We start from the raw sequence: 20,940 nt of genomic DNA on the forward strand, positions 1-20,940 counted from the left end.
ATCTGAAACGAGACCAGAACAGGAAACACTGGGGAAATGTGGGGGGAAAAAACAAAAAACATGACCTTCTGAGGCAGGACAGGATGTGATTGATGTGTTTTTCATAAATGTATTAAAACTAATTTCTTTTTTAAAGCATCTGCTCTAAAAACACTGAAATGCTTGAGAGGACATTAAGATGTCTGCATGAATATGTAGCAAATAGATTATTATACTTTCATTGAGAAAGTCAAACCAAAAGATTTGTAAATTGTATAAAAAGCTAATAAATAGATGTATTTTAATTGTTAAATACTGTCATCTAATTTATTAGACAGATTAAAATTGTTGATAAATGCATGAATACCTACGGGCTACGGCAATGGCGGTGCATGCAGATGCAGCAGCTGGTAGCTCCTTCAAATTTCGTTTTTGTTATTTAATCGACCCTATTGCTAAAACCTGATATTACAACAATTACTGCCCATGGTATCCTTTGACCTCCCAACCTGACCAGCCCCAGGGAAGAGAAGGAAGAGGTCCAGAATGGGAGCCATGTTAATGTAACTATCTATAGATTTAAAGCTGCTCCAGCTGCAGTCACAGGGAAATTAAATAGACAAAATGGGATTAGATACTAAGCAACAGGAAATAAAAGGTTACAAGGTAAATGTTGTCTGTATTTTTTTTTAAAAACACAAGGAACAATGAACTTCATTTCGTTATGACACTCTTAAATTACCTTGAAGCTAGAATCTTGAAATCAAAAAGAATTTCATCCACTGGTAAATCAATTTTAAACCACATATACTGCAGATGGCCATTGATGGCAGGAGCCTATCTAAGCATGCATTGTTCAAGAGACTGGTTACAGCCCCGATTTTGGCCAGTTCTAACCTGCAACTTAAACCAAACCTAACAGTTCTTCAGACTGTGGGAGTGAAAGCTCAAACAAATGGAAACCACAGCCAGCAAGGTAGCAATTACTAACTGTTGATACACAAATACTGCCTGAACACACAAATACTCTTTAACATTGTGAGTCATTTAAATATGTTTAAAATAACATAGGCTAATCTTTTATGTGATTGGAACTAGGCTATAATGTGTTCAAGCATTCATTAAATGACACATCAGATACGATGCTTTGGATTGGAACTCATCATTCTTTATATATTAAACACATCCTCAGATATCCTCTAAACTAGCATTGTAATTGTTTATATAGCACACATCAACACATTTCTCACCGATGATCTTTGTCAAAGTGTTTATTTGTTCATGTGGATTGTTTACAGCATACAGTCTGAGAACTAGACCAGGCATGCTAACAGGCATATATTCACACAACGGTGAACACAGGTTCACCAGGTTTTGGGGGTCTGCTAAGCCCGCCTATCATATTGGGTTTGTAGATGCCCCAATATGGCTGAGGCCATTGGAGAAACCTATTTGGTCGCTGCATACTTCGACTTAGATTAACAGATTGTGAATGTGTACATATCTTGACTGGACTATCCAACATTTTGCTAAGTAATTTGGAATGGTTATGCTCAGGCAAGTTAGTTGGTCAAGGTTAGGGAAATGTCATAGTTATAGTTCTACCTCCTTTTTAGTTTTGCACACCCCTGGTTTGGAGAAGCAGCAGAAGTAACAGTGCAGGGAACTAAGCAGTGTACTACTTTGGACAGGGGCAGCAGCAAACAGTTATTTAGCCTACTAAAAATGACCAACAAAAACAATCAATATTGGTTAAAGTTGTATGATTCCAAATCCACTGGTTACACTCACTTTCATTTTTTATTTTTTTTACTTATGATTTATACATAGTTATTGTATATTCTCTTACTGTATTACATTGCCTTGTTTGATTTTGTTGAAGTTGTATACATTGCAACTTTTGGTGTCTTAGAGTTTTCTGAAAGGCTCATATTATTATTATTATTATCATTATATTTATTATATTATTATTATTATTATTATTATTATTATTATTATATTTATTATATTGTTAGTATTATTATTATTATTATTATTAGTAGTAGTAGTAGAAGTATTAAGTGTAAACTTTATTTAGAATACTTTTGTACTTTACCTTGCTGTCAGACGGCCCTTTCAGACAAGACACTGAAGCCATTTTATTGCTTTCTCCAAAGCCACTAGACTGCCAGACTTCCTCCAGAATTGGAATTGTTTGCTCAGCTTTGACGCCAATATTGTTGAGAGGCCAAAGGTCTAGCTCTGTCTCTGTACAAATATCCATTTGTTTGTCTTAGCTTGCTAACAAGTGTGTAAATGTGAAATTTCAACCTAAGTTTTGGATCCAACCGGATACCAAGACATTCACAATCCCAGACCCTCTCAATATTTTATACTCTCATAACATCAGGATCGCACCCTGTTCAGTGGGGTGGACTGGTCCAGAAAAGACACTGTTATCATTCCTGCCAACTGGCTGCAGTAAGACTGAAGACCTAAGATTTGCTTGTTCATTTTGGGTTGTTTCTCTTAACTTCAACTATAACTTGTACTATTGAGCTATGCGATGAGATCATGTGGATAGTTATAGCGTGGTAGGCTGTCAGTATGTCTGGAAGAAGCTGAGAGCCTTCGGCGTTGCACTCTGCTGTTGCCTTTTCAAAGTATCTTACCGTCTAAAATCACCTTAAAAGCAAAAGGTTAGTATTACTGCCTGAAGCTTGGATTTGAACAAATATTTAGGGTAATCATTTTAATGTTTGCCTCAGTTGCACTCATAATTAATGGTTGAGATGAGATGCTTAAACTGCTGAGACTGTGGACTTTTTAGGGCTTCTCCTTTGAACAAGAGAGGAAAAGAAAGAGTGGGAGTTAAAAAAATGCGTGTGTGTGTGTGTGTGTGTGTGTGTGTGTGTCAGGGGGAGGGAAACAGTCAAGAGCAAAAAGCACTTAGCTAAAGGGATAATTTCTTTGTTTCTGCTTCATGCTGACTGCACTGCCTGGAAACCCCAAAGAATTTCACAAGGCATTAAAGACCCGAGAACATGATAACTAGAAAACCAAATAAATTGCCCCAGCTCCAAACAAGCTTTTCAAGACGCTTTCTAATGACCTCTCCTCTCAACCTTTTCAAAGCACACACGGTTTCTTTAGTGAATTTCCTCTTTATTATCATACTGCACACATTTTTGGCCTCCTACTTCTTCTTTCGAGTCCACTGTTACTGTTTCTAGCTGCTGGTATTGTTAATGTGACAGTGTTCGAGATTTAAAGATCTTCCTTTCAATAGGACTTCAACCTTCACAGGCAAACGAGCAAACCTGTTTGAGCATGTTCACTTTTGGAAGAAGTTGAAAAGAAGTTATAAGTAGTATAACCTAACAGCTGACCCTCTCCTTGTGTGTCATAGAGTGGTAACTGTATAAGGCTGTGTTTAGACATCAGTGAGGCATGAAAATGTGCAGCTACTTCATTCATTTTGACAGAATCTCTTTGTAGGGGGCAACCAATGCAGAGGGCTCTGGCAAAATAACCTGCAGGGTCTTTTGCTGTAACACAATCCAAAGCTATTCTGCAAACAAATATGAACACACCATCCTGGTTGGCTCCTTATTTCAATACAAATGGAATATTTCTACTGCCTACCCTTGCAATCATCAAGGATAAAATGATCGCAGAGTGACACATTTTTTGCCACACTGCTCTTATTATGGGCATCTCTGAATCAAAATGTGATATAAATTGTTCCTTATAGACATATGAATAGTATACGCCTATCAGATAAAAAACTTAAAAAGACAAACAGGTGACACGAATAACATTGAGCATCTTGTTACAGTGCAATGTTCCTCTGGGAAACTTTGGACCCTGGTATTCATATGGATGCACCACCCAGCCAAACATGGCAGCAGACCAAGTACACCCTCTCATGGCCCGACACTCCCCAATGGCAGTGACCTCCCAGCAGGACAATGCCACTGCAACACTGAGAAAACTTTTAAGAAATGGCCTGAGGAAATTGACAAAGAGCTGGCCTCCAAATTCCCCAGATCCCAGTCAGATCAGGCATCCATGGGATGTACCAGAGGTGTGAGATCAACGGAGCGAACATTCCCCCGGTGCGCCGAGCTTCCAGTCCGAGCGGAGAGAACCATTCTCCCTGACACTGATTCAAAAGATGAACTACGTGTTTATGTTTATTTGTATATAAATAACTATATACCGTTTTGTTCTGTAATTTGTTCAGCATGAAGGAGTTTCATATTTTCATTTTGTTATGCAATCCTGTGTTGTGTAATTGTGTATAATTTACCTTGTACCTTGCATTTAGTTTCAACAGACTGCTGTTGCGGTTGAGTATTGACATCTGCAGGGGCCTGAACACTAAGGACTAATGACAGTACAGCTTCTTACATCAAAAAGTGGACTCACCCATCATCAATAACTTACTATGTCAACATATCAAGTATTTTTTTCTTTCATTTCTTTTCCATTGTTTCATTTTTCCTTTAAATGAATCATGGGACCATTGCAGCTCACCGTGCCATCTTGTTTTCCCTTTCATGAAGAGTTGAAACACAACATTTCCTAAACACTGCCTTTATGAGGAGCTGCAAGTGAAACTGGATCGTGATTGCAGCAGACTGTTGCATGAAGGCTCCGTGTCTCATGCTTTTGTGTCTTTTCATGTCTCCTTTCTAATGACAGAAGGAGAGCTGTACTTCATTCCACAGCACTGACATAGCTCTTGAAAAGGCTTTGAACCACTCCTCATTGATCTCAGAGACATGGGTGGTGATCTCACTCACAAAATTCAGTTGATCAGCACACCAGTGTGACCATTATCTCTGTCGAAGTGAGTCAGCACAACAGCAGCAGCCCTGTAAAAAGAAGAAAAAAAACTGCACAGGAACTTAGTTGAATCTTTGGATCTTTTCTCACTAACTTAATGCAAATATACAAGTTTAATTTATTTCAAGCTGATTAAACTTGAAATTTCTAGTTTTTATTTTCAGACCACTCCAGAACTTATAAACATGAGTTCTTCTTGGAAGTATTTTTGTTTCAAGTTTCATCAGCTTTATTAAAGAAACATTATCTGTATATCAGTATACTTCCCAGCATGCATTGTTGTAGAGTCAAAACTCTCCTGAGACACCTCCTTTTGATCGTTTGAAGAAAACATATGTGATGGAAACTTGCTGTGTCTTTTATAGGCTACATGTTGAGATAAGTCATGGTTGTTTCCTTTATCAATGAAATAAAACTTTTATGTGTTCAAGCCCTCCCATGACCCAGGGCCTGACACAACCGACCTGGTCCATCCCCAACCCCCCCATTGGTGGCCCTAGTTACAGCTGATAATTGCAATGACAAAGTCGACATAACTAAGTGTGGTACTATTTTAGGTTGACTGAACTGTAAATGACACATTTTTTAATTCCAGTTGAAATAAGCTGAAAGATTGTGCTGACTCAACAAGAGAATTTTATAGGAACTGAAATGTTGTAAGCTAAAGGATTTAGATACAACTGAATTTAAATCATAAAAGTTAGGAAAGTTAATTTGTTTTGAATAGATACAACATTTACTCAACTTGTTTTCTCTAATTCATTCAATTCAAAATGTTAAGGCATCCCAGACACTAACTTTTTAAGTTAAACAAACCTCCCAGTGATGGAATCACTGGTTGAGTACTCAGTTGTTTATTGAAAATTGTCATGTAATGCTTTATACTATTACCACAAGAGCAACACATAAAATTACAAATATACAATAAAACTTTTCAACACGCTTTGAAAGAAACGTAATACAAACCAATTTACGTTTGTAATCAACATGGTTAGGAAATGTTGCGATGGCAAATTCCAAAACGTTCACTCTGAGAGCATTTACAATATTGTTTTTGACACCATGTTTCATGTGTTTTCCTAAGATATCCACTTGTGGTGATGAAACATGACCAGGTTAAGGCATTTAAAACAATTGATTAATGTAAAGGAAAGATAGCTGATAGCTTCACTTGAATTACGAAACAGGACTTATTTTCTTTCTCATTTTTTAACCAAAACCACCTTCTCTCTGAAGCTAATCCACTTATCTGGGGGCTGGATCCAGCGAGATCAGCCATACCTAGTTGGTACTGCTCCACCTCCCACACTAGCTGTTGTTCCTTTCCCACCAGAGAGGTGACATTGTGCCTAGAACCAGTCTGTGATGCCAGAGATCAGGAAAGCTCGGTCCCTGCCTTTGCCTGGCAGCTCCCTGAAGTTCTCTGAGCTGTGCCCACCCGTGCCTAGCCACCACATGCTTGCTGGCGAGCTCCCCTCCCAGGAGCCCCTGGTTTTCCATGTGAGGTGCTGAGGCTCCTTCATGGCAGATTCATGTGGAGTCTGCGAATCCACAAATGATGCAGGAAACAACAGTCTTTGAATCAGTAGCCTACTAAGTCAGTACAGAGTGTTGATCTGAGCTTTTAAGCCTGCAATTGTTTTATTATATTATTATTGTAATTATTATTATTATTATGTTTTCATATGTTCTGGGGTGTGACCTCAGTCATTGATTAGCACTGTAGCCTTACTGCAGGAAGATTTTGGATTAAAACGTGCCAACCAGCTCAGGCCTTTCTGTGTGTCATCTATCTGTTTGCATGTTCTCCCCATGTCTGCATGGGTTTTCTCCCAGTGCTTTGGTTTCCTCTCACATTCCAAAGACAAACACAAGTTTAGTTAACTGGAGACTCTCAACATGTGTCACCCACATGTCAACAGGTGTACAACACCTCTTGCCTAAATGGTAAATGGTCTGCATTTTATATAGCGCTTTCCCAATCCATGCCGCATTCACCCATTCACACATTCATACACTGATGCCGGAGGCTGCCATGCAAGGCGCCAACTGCTCATCAGGAGCAATTTGGGGTTCAGTATCTTGCTCAAGGATACTTCAACGGGTGTAATGTAATCTAATGTACGGGATTCGAACCAGTGACCTTCCAATCACTAGACGACCCGCTCTACCTCCTGAGCTACAGCTGGTCTGGGATAGGTTGCATGCCCCCCAACACTCTGCAAAGGATAAGATTGTATGAGGGGCAGATTATTTTGTGATATTAGTATTCATCTTTATGCAGTTTATATTTTATAGTTCCAAATTCTAAATCAATGATCTATATATAAACATGCATTAGTTATTGTAATCTGAAAAGTATACTTCTGATCATGGCTTTTTCTTTCCATATGAGTCATTAACAGCTCTGTTAAATGAAAACAGGCCTTCCTCTGCCAGTGCTGCTGCATCAATTGTTTCCAGGGCTGTAGGGTCTATTTAGAACTCTGAGGTCATGTCCTCTGCATTTTTGCAGGAGATTTGGAGGTTTTAGCAACCCAAGATGCAGGTTACAGGTATTCATGGCAGGCTGTTACACAGTTACAGTACATGCAAAGTCTAGCTTCCCACTTCTACTTATGCTTGTGCTGACAGAATATGATTATGATCTGGTAGCTGTTAATTTTTTATTTCTTGTTTTGAACAAACATAGTTGTACAAACGTGTCCTTAAAATGTCCTATATCCTATAAATGTCTTAATAAAAAAGGTTTAATATTCAGTTGTTATTACCAAGATGTGTGTTCAGTTTAGTTTCTTTTTTATTATTATATTATTACTATTATATTATTTAATTGTTATATTCGTATTATATTGTTATTATGCTGTGTCATGTCATTAGGCAGTATTAAAAACCAAGTCAGTGAATGCCAAATATCAGATTTGATTTCACTGAACAGGAAAGATTTCAGATGTTATTACATTCACAAGTTACATGCACAGATTAATTTACTCATTATCATGAGAACGTTCGTATGCAATAGTGAAGCACCTTTGCAAGATCTTGGGAAAGATTTCTCGTGTTTCTGCCCACACATGCTGTGGTCTTGTTGTACTTGTGACAAGGGCATTGTCCACATCCGCTTTAGTTAAGTTTAAACAGACTTTTGAGCACACTGTCATCAGAGCAGGTCTGGAGTGAAAGTAGCAAAACAACTGCAAATACTGCTGCACCCAATAAAAACATTAAATAAATGTTTCGAAATCTGAGGGGGAACTCCCCCCTTGCAAGAAGATGCAAGTTTCAACTCGTGTTGTTGGAAAATTTCTGATGCGCCCCCGACATTCTCCTGATGCCTCCTGGGGGCGCTACCACCTCTGTTGAGAAACACTTGTGTATCTGTTAGTTTCCACCCTGGTGCTGTGCTAGAACTTTTAAATAATTAATGTTGTACAACCAATGAGTGAATTAGGGGCAACACCTCCCTCAATTGTCCCTGCTTTTGTATGATAGTTACAGGTAATCGCCTGAAGGGGAAGGATCGTTTACATTCAGGCAGTAATGGATGAACTTTCAACTTGACGTGACTATGTGACTGCTGTGATGTGCCAGTAACCAGGCCAACTGAAACAAAAATGTCTCTTTGTGCTTGTGTCTGCAATGTGTTGGTCTGACCAGACAAGTTCCAAGCACGATGTCATACCAAAATTATACTGCTTATGCATCAGCATAAACACAACCTCGGCAACACCATCCAGCTTTGCACAAATGGATGTTCATTTGTAGCCAGGAAATTACCAGGCACAGAAAATACGACCACATGACGGTATCAAGGCTGCATTGCTGATACCACTGAATGTTTGTGGATGGTAACTGAGGAGGCATTATGTGGGAAGCTTCCAGGCCTCCCACTGCCAACCATTCTTTCTCTGATAGATGTCTGAACCCCTTGCTGAGTGCAGCTCTGCATTTCATGAGGAACAGGAAAGTTTGCTTTGTTAAAACACCTGCATTTACTGATTTACAGACACATAAATCTTCACCAGAGATTTAATAAAGCTCAGCTACAAAAAACAAGACTCTCTCTTTCTCTCTCCGTTCTTTACACCAATAAAGTGCATGAGATGTTCCACCATGTTTTCTGGAAGTGGTAGGGGATATCCTCAGTGGCTAGAAGACCCAGAAAAGTCTTCTTAAAAAACACTGTGACACAAAACTTTCAAAATGTTGTTATGCATAAAGGATTTGATATTTGGCATGAACAAATTAGAAACTAATCCACAAGGATTTCATTAAGGAACATAACCTACAAAATGTATAATGGTTTAAATGATCCATATTAATGGTATACAAACACCTGTATATATATATATATTATACCTGTGGTATACACAGTATTTAATAAAACTGGTTATAGTGAAGGCAATGTGTCTGCTTGTGAGCAGCTAAGCCATTATCCCAACTTTTTCAGAAACGGGGTTGTATAAGCCTAACCAGTACAACATGTACTGACCTACACACACATGCATATTACCCTGTTCAAATGAGAACATTAGGGTTTCTTTTTGTTTGTTTGTTTGTTTGTTTGTTTGTTTAAATAATTCACTGTGGATTATCAATGCAAAAAAAACCCAAAAGCTTGACTAAATAATACTTTTCCATACACAGATGCTTTTACATAACTCTTACCTGCTCAACAAGTGCATTGGTCATCATTATTATTTTCAGTACCGACTTGCACTCTTCTACAATGCAGAAATAGTCTTTGTTCTGGGTTAATCCCAGTCCCTTTATTTAGTGTCCTCTGCAAAAAGGCCAACATTTGTCCCATCAAATTATCCATCAGGTGCCACACCAACTAGCTTTTCCCACTGTGGTCAGCCCGCCTTGTAACATTTTGTCTTGAGGGGAACAGATTTAAAAAGACTTTTTCTTCTCCGGCAAGAGTATCACAGAGGCCATCAGACACAATTTGATAAATTACTCATCAGAAAATTGCTCCTTTTGATGTTTTTATATGCTTTTCTATTATATATTGTGTGTATTTATTGTGTTGGTGTCATGGGATCCCGGAGAAACACAATCTCATTTTTGCTGCACTACTTTTGTAGGTACAGCTAAATGACAATAAAGCTTTGATTGACTGATTGATTGATTGATTGATTGATTGATTATACATAGCTGATCCTTCCTTTGTTGCATGAAGCTCCATAAAAAGTCATTGTTGCTTTAGTAGCTTAGCTAGCACTTACTGAGCAGTCCTCACCTTCTTATCTTCCGATAAGGCCAGTGGGCTGTACATCGCCCAGGCGTGGTCTAGTCTTGCGGATGTTATACAGACATGATCTGGGAACAGCAAAAATGTTTACACCCCATATTGGACATGTCTTACTCTGCCATCTGGCCTCAGAGGAGAGGGGCTCTCTGAGTGTGAACTCTTTGAGTTTGAGATGAAAAACTAATTGATCTTGCACTATAACACACTAGCTGCAAAAGGAAGCCTACTGTTACCAGTTCACCCTGTGACCCTTTAAGGGCTTTGGCCTAGTGAGTAACCTGTGAGTGTGATGTGTGCATCGGTGTGTGTTGTTTGAAGCAGCTCTCCCTGATGATTATGACAGTAAAGACTGCATGCAGCAACAAGTCATGATAGCCATCATTAAAGTGTCTAGATAAGCTCAGTGCTACAGCATCATCTCATGAGGAGGCTGTGTATATTGCTCATTGCTGAAGAGTGCAATAAAGCAACGGTTGGTGAACGGCACCTGAACGCCTCGCTATCCCCCTATAGGGGCTCGGACGCTAAAAACTACTTACCAGCTAAGAACAAGCCAAGCTAAACTAGCCAGCATGTACCCAACTATGGTCCGAAGCCAATCAGCTGTGAGATGTAACACTGGGCGCTTATTCAAAATTAACTCAGTCTGCAGAGAATAAGAAAAGGAACAAGGGAGAAATAAATATCACCGATCATAGAAGAGGATAATGGCGGCGCTCAGAGGTAATGCTGATGCTAGAGCTCAGAGACATGTTAAGTTAACCAGCCCAAGTGCCACTACAAATCCATTTTTGGTGGATGTAGGAGAGACTGTTTCTAGCTGTTATGGACATTATCAGATCAAGGCGCCAGCAACGGAGACAGCAGCAACCCCATCTTGGCTAGCATGGAGCCAACGTTAGCTACAGACGGAGTGTTGGCGCACACACAGGCACTGCTGCTTGATGTAGCACGGCCCGCCCATGCCACCATCCTCAGCAACAACCAACCCTTTCATCTCGCCACGGTTGGTGAGTTTAAGGCTTTTCTGCCATGTAAATATGGCATCCACGCCAGTTGCAACTTCACACTGTGGAATGGAAGATAATGTAACTCAAAGCGCTTTACGGCTTTTTTACGCTTTACAGCCTGCAATTTACAGCGTAAGTAGGCTATATAAGTTTTATGTGATTTTATGTCAAACAGGCAAAGTAAATTACACTTAATGAACTAGGGGCAAATCTGTGTATTGACTTTGTAATAAATGTCATGGGGAAACTGTATAGCCATATATAATGTGAGCGTCTTTAGACTGTCTCCCCTCAGCAAACTTAATTACTGGTCGCTCATTTATGGCCACCCACCCTACTCGTGTCACTCGTGTTTCAGGGTAAACAGCTGTTGACAATTTTGAAGTCATGTAAAAGTCTTCTCCCTGGCAATCGTGTTTGACCAGCGGTATTTAAGTTGATTGTTTATTTTAGAAAAAAGGAGGGCAGGTGAAAAGTTTTAGGTTTTAGGTTCCTTTGAATGACCATCACTGAGAATCTATCTTGGTCATCACACATCACCACCCTGGTTAAAAAAGCACAGAAATGTCTCTACTTCTAATGGAAACTTAGGAAGACTAAATTCCGGAGCAAGATTCTGGTCAACTTTTGCAGAGGAGAAATAGCGATGATCCTGACTCCAAACATCGCAAACTGTCATGGTTCATCACGGCCCCGGACAGGAAGGCTCTACAGTGGGTGATTAAAACTACCAGAACATCACTGGTACCATCTACAGAGCATCAGTGACATCAGTGAAGTGAGATGTCTGCACAGAGCCCAAAGATACTAAAAGACAACACCCACCCAGCCACAGTTTGATCACTCTGCTGCTGTCTGGAGGTATCCATTGCCATACCACTAGACTATGGAGCAGCTTCATTCCCCATGCCGTGAGACTCCTGAACACATCCATTTTCTAAAATAGATGTAGCGCAAAGGACTCAAACATAGGTTTGTTTTTTAAACCCCTGTGTTTTCAAAAAAATACAAAAAATGTGCCTTGTAAATGTATTTACATTGAAATAGATATTTTATTTATTTGTGGGATAAAAGTCTGAATTTGCTCAGTTTCTGGTAATATGGTCTGAGCACATCCTCTGTTAGTGATCTACCACACTGGCTTTGAGCTCAGTGTATCAATGTGAGTTTTGTGTGTGTTTTTTTCTCCTTCATAATCAAGACAACTTCATGTCAGCCAGTCTATGGCTAGCTTGGTTTAAGAATTAACAATTGTTTTTCTCTGTGGAAATGGAAAACTCTTGGAACCATGAGGAACTTATGAATTACACCACCATGTTAAACATTGTGAGCACATTGGTTTCTTGCGGGCACACCATGTGCACAATAACAGGCTGCTTCATAATGAGGGACAATAATGAACTGTAATTGCTGCATTAATAGGAAACAACAAAGCAAATGGAATACATACTTCTGGGCTGGGAGGGTGTTTGTTTTAGAACCTCCATAAAAGCATCCAGTGTTTGGCATGCAGTTTAAGTGTGTGTCAAAGTCTTTGTTGGCTTCAAACACAGTGGCCAGCAGGCCAAAAGAAGGGTGGAGGAATGGACAACAAGGACGAAGAAGAAGAATTATTTTCTATGTGAGAGAGTGGAAATAGATCTGACCCTTGATATGGAAGAGTAACATTATTTGAATTACTTACTTACTGAATTACCTTTAGAAACTGCTGATAAAGCTTGTCACTGAACAGGCATGATTAAAAAGTTCACAGATGTGCTAACTTTACCTGGAAGATGAATAAATGCATGTCGCTTTAACAAGTACTTTGCAACTAAAAGGAAAGGACGAAATCATAAGTCTCTGTATAAACTTAACAAGGTACCAAGTAAGTTACATTAGTAAATTCCAGATAAATGAAAACATGTATGCAACAGCTAAGATCTAACATGAATCCATTTACTGCAAATAATGTGAGGCTGGGTCAATCGAGGAAGCCCAGACATTCTTTACTTCTCTTCTTCTAGCACTTCCTCTGGGATTTAAAGATATGATCCCTCCAGGGTGCGCTGGGTCCTCACAGTAGACATGCCTGGAAAACCCTCTCACAAGGATGTGTCCAGTAGGTATCCTAATCAAATGCCCGCACTACCTCAACTGACTCATTTTAGTGTGAAATAGCAGCAGTGAAAGTCCTTCTGCCTGTCTGAGCTCCTGGCCCTGGCTCTAGTGGTGTATGTCCATGACATCTGCCAGCATGGCTCCACTCAGTTTTACTTGGCACATCAGCCTATGCAGCAGAGATTTGCATTTCCAAGTCAACCGGGCTACCTGCTTAAAGGTGTATCTTTAACTAATCGGCTGAAATACGCACAGCATGGTTTAACCAAAAATTCAGTGTAGGGCATGGGGTTACTATTGTGTAGAGTAGGTTCACAACAGCTTTTACTGTGGGGGGTTTTGGGGGACATTATCGAGCAATCTCAGCCATTGTTCTCATGTACTGTTTGAGATCTGAAATATAAAAACACTCACCCGATCTGATATATATGATTGAATATTTTACATTTTTTTGATTTGTTGCAGCTACAAACAGATTAATGCTTCATAAGGAGCTCTGTAGAGAGAAGCAGGAGGAACCCCTTAACCCACGGGGCCTGCCTGGAGGAGCTGACAGCCCTGTGGTGTGGTGTCACAGTTGCAGTCCCTCCTGCCAAGACACAGGGTGGCCACATACCTGTGGCAATCTCTAATCAGCCTGATACAAGCAAGAGGGTCTCGTACGGATAGAAAACCCTGTATACACTGCAGGCGGGCCAGGCTGGTCAGACACTACCTCCTGGAAGTGTAAGTAAAGTGTGTTTGGTGTGGCTGTGGCACTGCAGACAGAAACTGCTTTGAGGCATGGCAAAACTAACTTTGTGGATACAAAGCTGAACAAAGATTAACTTTTTTTTTTTAACCGGCGACCCTGCGGTCACAAGCTCACTTCTCTAACCTTGAGGCCACCACTGCCCCACAGCAAACTCTTGCTCATGAATCATTATTATTTAGTACAAAGAGACAGACAGAGTCATTAATGATTGAACCTTTGAGAGCTCACCCGTCCTAAGTAAGCCAATAACATTTCAAAGTCAAGTTAATAATGCAATTAAGTTAGAAATGGATCATATTTACTGTGGGGCAGTTGTTTTGTATATGTATATGAGCTGGTTTGGTGACCTGGAAACCCAGTGTTGAACTTCATCTAGCTAAACCCTCTCTGTTTCCATTTGCCTGTTTCTCCTCCTCTCCTCTCCTCTTTTACAAATGGTCTTGTGTTTGGACTTAAATGCCATAATCGTTTGGTTTAGCCTCTTAATGCACTTTGAGCCATTTTCCGACACAGTACATTGACACATGTACACACATACATAGACACATCTTAGAGATGTTGTACTGTGCACTCACAAACAGCATGTGTTTCATTAAAGCTGTCTGACCTGTAACTGTCAGTTGGACAGCCTAAAGGTGCAGGTGATGAGGACTGACTGAACTCCTGATTCAGCTTATTGAGGAATGGAAAGAACACAAATCACAAAACTCGCAAGGAAAACCAGGAAACTATTCACAGGATTTGAATGATGCTATTCCAAATAATGAAGTGCAAATTTTAAATGTTTTCTCCATACAAATGAAGGCAACATTTGCCTGCAAACACCACAATAATTTGCTAATGAAACTACCAAAAATATATAATGCAGTGTTGGCCCAAGAAGCCATACCTGCTGAAAATGCATGGGATCATGGCTGATCTGCTGTGATCTGCTACCTTGCTCATGGCGAGCGATGCCCATTGTAATCGATGTCCTGTAAGTGGTAAATTTGTCACAAAATTCTGTACTCATAGAGATTAGCTAACAAAGTCAGCCAAATTTGATCTGACATCACCTTTCACAGCAGCGCTGGCGATTGATGTCTGATGGTACCACCCGAATTTGGTGCTAAGTGAATTTCACGTTAAAGAGATATGACATCATTTTTTAATGGCCACAAGGTAGCACTGTGAGAACTGCACTTTAGTAAGTCACACAGATGCTTGGGGAGAGCTTGCGCACCAAGTTTAATTTTCTTATAGACAGAAGATTTACAGAAATATCATGTTGTATTGTTTCTGTAGCGGCCTCTGGGATTAGAATTGTACAAAGTTATCAGCACTGATGCAGTATGGCTCTACGTTCAACATTCCCAGGTTTGGCACTAATCAGATGAAGCATTGAAGAGCTACGGCCTGTCAAGTGCAACAGGCAACCCCCTCAAACCGATAACACTTTACAGACAAACAGCAGGTGATGTAAAAAATGGGTGCATACATTTTGTTTCGGTTCATCTGAATATGGTATGTACCAAATTGGATAAAATATAGTATGTGCCAGTGGAGGAGAACCTTTTCCACAGTGATAACGGGCAGGAAATGGACAGTGGTCAAAGAACATTTCAAGACCTTCCAGTGAAAGGATGGATAGTCAAATCAAAGACGTGTCGCACCAGCCCTACTTGTGACTGAAAAGTACTGTTGCATAAAACAGAAGCCCACAGTCCATGTGCCTGCACCTATGAGCAGCCTGAAGTCCAACTCGCCCTTGAACTGGTCTGTATTGATTACCTTCACCTTTAGAAGAGGAAATGGGGGCTTGAGTACATTTTGGTGGTCGTTGACCACTTCCATAGGTTCACGCCTACCCAACCCAGAATTAATCTGGGCAGATAGATCTACAGTAACTTTGGACCTCATTTTGGATTTGCTAACAAACTCCATCGTGACCAAAGAGGAGAGTTTGAGAGTGACTTCTTCCCAACTCTATGGCAGCTCTCTGGGGTAGGTTATTCCCAAACATCTCCTTACCACCCCTAAAGTAATCCAGCTGAGCAATTCAACTGTGTTGTGTTGATGTTATATAGATAAAGAAAAGGAGGTAAAGAAAGAACATCTCCCACAGGTTGGTCACCTCACTTTCTGCTCTATACTCAGAGGATAAGTCAGAAAGAGGTTACTGGTTGAGGGTACTGACAAGCTGGGCCGAGCTGAGAGGAACAGCTACCCTTGATAACTAACCATGTGCCAGAGAAAGCAAATGCCAGAAGAGCTGGCATTTCCTCCGATGCGGAAATGCCAGCTCTTCTGGACTCTCAGGGAACATGCCAGAGTCCAAGACGAACAGAGCAACAAGTAGCCTAATGTACCTTAGTCTGGCTAGAATTGCCTCAACATGCATGCACTGTAAATGCTGTTGATACTTACTTCATACCCTACACTCACCTCTGGCATCAATCACATTTATGCAATACATCCAAAGTCCATACCTACTCTTTACCGACCCCATACATGGTTATTGAAAAAAAAACTAATCATGCACACAGTCAATCCACAGAACCATGACCATTCTTAAGGTGTGAGACTTTTGTATATTGTAAGTATCTGGGGTGTTAAAAGAGGATTTTGAAATGTGTGTGAATGAAAAGTTGCCAGGGGCCACTTTTGTTTTTGGGGCTCTTGTAGTACACCTGAAGGCATGTGACAACATTTATGGGAGGGAAAATTTAAGAGTGATTATTATGGCAGTTATTTGGGGTTATTTTACATATTTATGTTTGCATTTAAACATAAAAAACACATATCCAGTGATAATGCTAAGGATTGATTATGTGAATGTAGTGGTGCTGCAGTGAGGTTGAACATTTGTGTTGTTCGCTCTTGTTGTTCCGTTGTGCCTGCTTCCTCAGAGGCAGTTTGGAGCGAAACAGAATGCACTTGTCTTCATTGACCTGCTTAATACATCTCAGTAGACTGTTAAAATACTGTAACTACCTTACTAAGAAAGCCAGGCTTCATTAATGTGACAATTGTTATATACAACACATTCACACACGCATTCATAAACTGGTGGCAGGGGCTATCATGCAAAGCATCACCTGCACTAAGGACACTTGGTAACACATGTAAACTGCAGGGACTAGGAATCAAACCACTGACCCTCTGGTTGGTGGATGATCACTCTACCTCCTGAGACGCAGCCAAAGCACTTTTTTTTTCAAGATTTGCTTGAGTGAGAGAAGGTCCAGTAACCTGGTGCAGTTTTGGATGAATGTAAGAGTTATTTAATTGTCAGTCTATTATTAATAATAATGAATGAATTGTGTTCATATTAAAATGGTACATGCAGAGCCTATTGTAGTCATGTGTTTGTCAGACATGCAGAAATGCAACCTTTCAGTAGGTGAATGTGATAAGCAGATTAGGCTGACACCCGAGTAAACAGTCCCCAATCATTCTCCACGCTACAATGGATGGTAGTACACACTGACATGCAGGCACCGTGAACCTGTAAGAAAGAGTCCAATTCAACTTCCTCACACTGACGTCATGTTTGACACAGGAATATACTTTCAACCTGAGTTTGACCCATTCATGTCCAACTACTGGTATTGTTTAATTCCTGGTTAAGACCTAGGCCTGCAGCTATAGACAGACCTGGTAGAAAAATACACTGTCCTCAACAACTTTGTGTATTTAAAGTGTTTTCACCTACTCATTTCTCTTAAAGGGGCACTGTCTATTTTTAGAGAAGAAATTCAAACTCAGAATTTTAATATTTACAATATCAGTGAGGTAATAATACAAACTGTTTTCAATAAGTGAATAACCAAGCTGTTCTCAGAGAAAAATAAGGTCCAGAACACAGTTTGTAGCTAGAAAGGCGGCAGGGTCCGCCACATATAAACAAAGTAAAACAGTACAGTGCCGCTGTAGCTATTTGATTTCATGTTTTGTAATCGAACATAAAAGGTTAATAAAGAGCTGTGAGGGGGTATTGTGTCAGCCATTCCTGTTATGATTAGCCTGCAGAGTGCAGAGTTAAAGATTGTGGCTTGGAGATGATTATGAATTATGGGTATGATATTTAATGTCACAAGAGTAAATACATTTAAAGAAAGATGGACAATACAGGAAGCAATAAGGTTTGCAAAAGTATGCTAATCAGTTAATTTTCTCAGTAGGAAGGGTCGAAAGGTAACACGTTACCTTTTTTAAATGGCAGTAATTTTGCAATTTAACAAGTTACTTTCAAAAGTAACACTACCCAACACCATTGAACTTTCTCTGGCAATGTGCCTGTACGGCATAAAAACAATCAATCCCAACTCAAAGTCTACTAAGTACCCTTTTCAACCATATCAAATGGTCTCAAGTCAGGAGATGGATCTGTTGACATGAGAGCTCAGTAGCTTTTGAGATTTCATCCATAACACTTACATCCATAGCTCTCTCAATCCCGGAGTTGTTGAATGGGAAAACATGGTGAAGCAGAAGCAGAGTTTTTCACAGAGCTAAAGTGAAGCAGTTTCATCACTAATTAATTATTTTCCCTTTGAAGGAATACTCTGCATAAAATCTATCTCAGATAACTCTCTGTTCTCGGCTTATTGTATGACATCAAAGGTATGTGGCCTGTCTCTGCTGCCAGCTGGTTCATGGTTTAAACATGACGTCACAATTAAGGGAGCTAGTTCTTCAACTAGCCATATTTAGAGAGCATGCTGACAAACACACTATCTATGCATTTTTTCCAAGTTCCACCACAGCTCTGTGGTGTGTGGGCATCTTTGGATGTCAGAGTGCAGCAAACCAGGAGCAGTACAACAGCTGCCACCCTCACTGTTCATTTACACACTAAAATGAGTTTGCCCACAATATTATATTATATATTCTCAGTCAGCCAGGTCATGGTATATCTAAGTGCAATATGGAGGCAACTAGACCTGTTTTAGTTTCTTGAAGACCTCACCTCTCATCCAAGAGGCTTCTTCAGTTCTAAGTCACTAGTGGAGAGCTGCAGGCTTTAAACCCTTTGGGAGTGTTAGCTCTTACAGAGTCATTAAGTTCACATGTGAGTCGTTGACCAAACCAGACATTCTGTGTGTTGTTGGGGTCAACTGCATCCAAGTGTTAATGGGTGTTAAGCTGTCTGGGAAGGAACTCAGGGCAACATTGTAAGTTGGTGATAAGTAGTGTTGTAGGCCAGCTCCTCTGTTCAACGATGGTCATTCCAGTTTGACGTATGGCTTCTTTAACACCTCTATCAAAGCATCGGTCTTCTCTGGCCAAGATGTCTACATTTCTGTCCTTGAAGTAATGTTCCTTCTCCTTCAGATGTAAGTGGACAGCAGAGTCTTGACCTGAGGAGTTGGCTCTCCTGTGGTGAGACATTTGTTTATGGAAACGTTGTTTTGTCTCCTCAATGTACATATCTGTTCATTCCTGGCTGCATTGAACTGCATACATTACTTGGCTCTGCTTTTGCCTGGTCGTTTTGTCCTTCGGGTGGACAAGCTTCTGCCACAGTGTGTGGGCTGTAGGGTTGCTGCCAAGTCAGGTGAAAGTTTTGTAGTGGAGATTAGAAGAACTTCACAGAGGTCACTGTCAGCCATCATATACCTCAGTCTGCTCTTGGTCAGTATAAAATGAGACAATGTTAGCTCGCATATGTATGTATAGTCAAACAAACTGAGGCATGGCACTCATTTAGAAATCTGGACTTTTCGAAACCCCTGTAGAACTCTGACAGTGGGAGCTGCTAGTAGTGACTTCATTCACATTGTATTTCAATGAGCCACAACTGCATGTCCTCCTCCTACTCCTTCAACATCATCTAAAAAAGGAATTGAGAACAAGTTAACCCTCTGAGACCTAAGATAGATACAAGTCTCAAGTCTTTGGTCACAAGTCCAAGTCAAGTCTCGAGTCTCTTACAGCTTATCACTCCTTTATCTATTAGCATACTCTATCGGCATTGATCAGTATTTTTAATATATGATCATTTTAAGCAGGCGTATTGCATTACAATATGAAAAAACACGCAATGAAAGCTTTCCTTTCCAGTTCATAATTGTATTTTGCCTGACACATGAACATACAGCTACAACAGAGCTAGTACGAGGTCCTACTTACCTACTCAGCCAGCAGATTGTGGCAGCAGAACGTGGACTATTCAATTACCGGCACTATGTGAATCATCATCAATCATCATCATCTTCTCAAAATATTCAGCCAATGCCAATCTGATCAGGAACCATTACTTTGTTTCGGCAAGGCAGGTTATGCCACCAGGCTGCTTTTGGAGGGGCAGCACGTCCTTCAGACACCCAGTCTGTCTACTGTCTCGAGCCCAGAGACACTCTGGCAGCGAAGAGTGGCTCCAAAGAATGGATGCAAGCAACAGCAGGTCATTCAGGAGGGCCAAAAAAGGTGGTGCGTTTAAGGGGAAACTACAGATCACAATCCCCTGTATTAGTGCCGCTGCTGCTCGCTGTTTGTTATACAAACCAACCGTAAGCAAAACTATGCATACAGTAAGTTACATGTTGTACAGTCTCTATGCCTGATTTAAACTACTAACTCATAAGCTTACGTATCAACCAATCACAGCAGAGCACACAGCAGAATGCCCCTCCCCCGTCCCTCTCTTCTAGCATCAACCGAGACGGAATGACAGTCAGCTCGCTCAAAACAAAAGTTAAAGCACACATTGATGGTTTCACTCTTCCAAACTTCGATACACCACTGTTGGCTTCACTCTAGCAGTATTGAAACATCACCGCAGACATCAGGCTGTGCTGATAAAAGTGGGACTGTGGTATTCTTTTACATCTAAGTGTTTATATTTAGCTCGCGTTTCTCATATACCGTTCCTGAGTACGTGTTGGCATATGCAAACATGCATGAATAGTCGGATCAGCCGCCTATTGGATTTCCTGGCATTACTGGGAAATCAAATCTGGTGTTATGGTTTTTTGTCAATCGAAAACTGAGTAAAATATTCACAGAAGACAGTCAAGTCCCCCAGA

The sequence above is a fragment of the Pagrus pagrus genome (assembly GCF_965226575.1).
Source record: "Pagrus pagrus genome assembly, chromosome: 16".
In the NCBI taxonomy this organism is placed as follows: domain Eukaryota; kingdom Metazoa; phylum Chordata; class Actinopteri; order Spariformes; family Sparidae; genus Pagrus; species Pagrus pagrus.